Below are 3,498 nucleotides of genomic sequence, written 5' to 3' on the forward strand. Positions count from 1 at the left end.
CTGAAGGCACTGAAGAATTTGGCCACTAACATTTGATACCATATCAGTTGGATGCTCTGATGCCTGGAAAGCTGTTAATAAACAGATAGGTTTGTTCTTAGTTTCTGGTAAGAGAACAAAACAGAACTTCTGAGTGGTATGGCTAACAGCTTCAGGGTGTAAGCTAATTCTGCTTCCCTCTCCTGTTTAGCGCTTTCATTTATAGATTTATGACTCTGAGTAAGTAGGGAGGTATGAAGTTGGCTATAATTGGTACTGTGCATAAATGTAAATGACCATTTTGAATGTGGATGCTCTGCCAGCTATTACCTTTTTTTAAAAAATTTGCCTGGCTATTGCTCTTTTTAGACCATCAGGATTTGGTTTACATGTGGAATATTTTGGCTCCTGGGAGATGAATTCTACCTCCGGGCCTCAAGCCTGCGGGAGGTTATGTTGCACGTCCTAGGCTGCATCTTAAGGTGTTGATGCATGATTTCAGAGGTCCATAGTTCACTAAAGTTACTGCAGGTATGAAGGACTGGGTTTTTTCTTCTGTTCTCTTCATTTGATGTGGGTGGGTATTAAAACAGGTCACATGAGCAAAGCAGCTCTAGCTGTTCTCCTGGTTGCCTAGTGTTTCCTTCTAGTGAGTCAGGAAGTCAGCCACCATCTTCAGTACGTACTGGACAGGGTCCAGACCTAATAGGAGTTTTGCAGGAGGGATACAGAAAGTGTATTGAATTTGATACTGGGGGCCACTGACCTGCAAGTAAGTGAAGAAACTAGTAGGGTCAGAGGGAGGAGATGCTCAATGACTGGGAAAAGTACCTGAATAGGGGAAGCAGGGGATAGGGGGAGCGCAGGAGCCACAAAGGAGAGAAATTGGAGAAGATGGAGTGACCAGGAAACCCAGAAAGGCAGGAAGTGGATAAGAAGTTCTGTATGTGCTAGACGCAAATCTAGATACCCACTTGGGGTGTCTCAGTTTTGGAGGGCTTACCTTGACTTTGGCTTTCCTGAGAAAATGTAACATAACCATAATTTTGTGGCAGCTGCAGTGCTGAGCATGTCAAATCCAGTGAAAGGGAGCTAAAGGGAATCCAAAGGATAACAGTGTTACCCAAAATGCTGACCCACATTTAGGGGTGCGTAAGACATCCAAGGAACTGTTTGGCTTGTTGAAGCTGCACTGGAGGCTGACAGGTGCCTGTCAGGGCCAAGCTCTGGGGGATGATGTCCCTCCAGCTTCTGGAGTAGGATGAGAGCCCAGAATCAGGAGTCCTGCTGTGCTAGAGTCAGCAACAATTTTTCTCATGGATCTGTGAAGGATTTTTTGTGCACCTTGGAATTAGTGACTGACATAGTCTGGGGGAGGAAGTGGTCATCCTAAACTCTTGAACCATAGCAACATGCCATATCGGAGACGTGAACACAGCTGCCACCTCAAAGAGAAGCTCAGCGGCACCTTTAGGTGGCACTGGTCCTGTGGTGTTGGCTTCAGACCTAGCAGCCAAATCACTGTGGCGAGTGTTATGGTACTGCTGTGTGGCTTTCTGGAGTGCTGCTTCGCGGTTCACCTTTTGCCCCTCCCTGACGTCTCTGGATCTCCCTTGCCATTCCTCTCCAGTTTTGCAAATTGTGTACCATCACAAGATGCTGGCCCAGCAAGATCCGCACGGAGGCTGAACAGTGGCAGCTGGCATCGCCTCTTAATATAGAAGTGAGGGGTGTGGCTGCACAAGGCAGCATGGTGCAGATCAGTTTGGGAACAGGCTGTGAGCTAAAAAGAGTTTAGTTGCACGTTGCAAAGGCTTATGGGGTTGATACTGCATCTGAGGTGCAGCGTAAGTACACAGAGGGAACTACAGTGACTTCCTAAAGGCTTTCAGGAGCAAGCACAGGTGGTATATAGCAGCCTGGATGCCTGCTCAGAGATGGACTGTGGTAGGAGGTGAGTAGAGCGGGTAGACGTGGCCGGATGGGACTGCAGCTCACGTGGAGGCACCTCAGCTATCTGTAACACTGCTAGCTCAGGTGATGTGAGGACCAGAGCTGTGGCAGAATGAAATGTCTGTGTGGGCTGGAAAACTGTCCTGCAAATCATTGCGGAGCTCCACACTGTGTCTGCTATGCTGCTTGAAGCTTGCTTGTTTAAACCCTGTACAGGATGAGCAGTGATTGCAATGTAGACATGCCCTGTATCGTCTTACAAACCTCGGGAGCTTTTCCATCCCTCCCAAAAGCTGTTTTTAAAGGATTTCTCAATAGTTAACCGTGTGAATGAATAAATCATAATTATGATTCAAATAATCCCGTGAATGAATAACTCATTGTAATAATTGAAAAAAGAATCTCAGCAAGAAGCATTTTACTATTGCAAAGGCAAACATTGATTCATTTTTTTAAAAGAAAAGGTATATTCTCCAGCAAAGTATTTTTCATCTGGTTGCCATACCCTAATTATGTAAAATATGAAAGAAAAATACTCTTCCTTGTGCGACAGCCATCTTCATATAAATGAAAAAATATGCTTCCTTTTGCAACAGCCATCTTCAACGCTAATGAGTGAGAAAGGAAAAAAGGATTAAGCAACGTTTGATTCATATTCACCTCCTTCCTGAGGACAGAGCCAAACAAAGCTGCCATAGTCAGCTGGTCAAAATGTCCAGAGCTTGAAGTAACTGAATATTGCCAGCTAGTTAGGAATTGGGAGGAGGGGTAAAGAGGGGAATGTTTTCTTCTAGATCTGTGCAGCTAAGAGATAGTCTGGGCTAAGCATATGGCTCGTGGCCAGCAAAGGCATCAGATACTAGGATGATAAAAGCCTGCTTAATAATATTTAGAACTGACAAAGAGCTTTCAAGGGAAAGACGGACTTTTGTCTTGGGAAGGATGGAAGCAGCCTCACCTGTTAGCCCCATTTTCGGAGGAAGAAGGTATGCTGCCATGAGTTTCTCTATGATTTCAGATGCCAAGTGTGACATGGATGGAGCAAGCCACAGGTTTCTAAAGGCAAAAGAGCTGGAAGTCTGATTGCCGGCAAAATGCAGCTTTGGCTCCCAGGGAGACTAAGTGCTGACTGTGTGGTGGTAAACAAACAAAGGAGCAAGCTCACCTGTTTGGTGCCTGCGAGAAGGGGGCAAACTCTGTCCACCCCAAATGAGAGGAGAGGAACTGTATTTACCTGTGACTTTTCCCAGTTGCACTGTTCACTGTGTGACAGGTTGTCCCCATCTGTGGATGGTCCGATGCCACTGTCGTGCTTGCATCATGGCAATGACATTTATATATGGAGGTCCGCGAGCCACAGGCACGGAGTGACCGGCTCAAGGTCAACTACAGCCTGCGGCAGGGACCGGAACAACACCGAGGTCTCCCGGGTCCCACGGCTGAGCTCTGAGCACCGACCGGAGCCGGCGGTGTCTGACAGTCCCCGTCAGGGTTTTGGCTGCAGGGCCAGGGGCAGGGGCAGGTTTTCACGATGGGAGGGTGGTGGGAGGGTGGTGGAAAGGGTGG

The sequence above is a fragment of the Phalacrocorax aristotelis genome, chromosome 1 (assembly GCF_949628215.1).
Source record: "Phalacrocorax aristotelis chromosome 1, bGulAri2.1, whole genome shotgun sequence".
NCBI classification, from domain to species: Eukaryota; Metazoa; Chordata; class Aves; order Suliformes; family Phalacrocoracidae; genus Phalacrocorax; species Phalacrocorax aristotelis.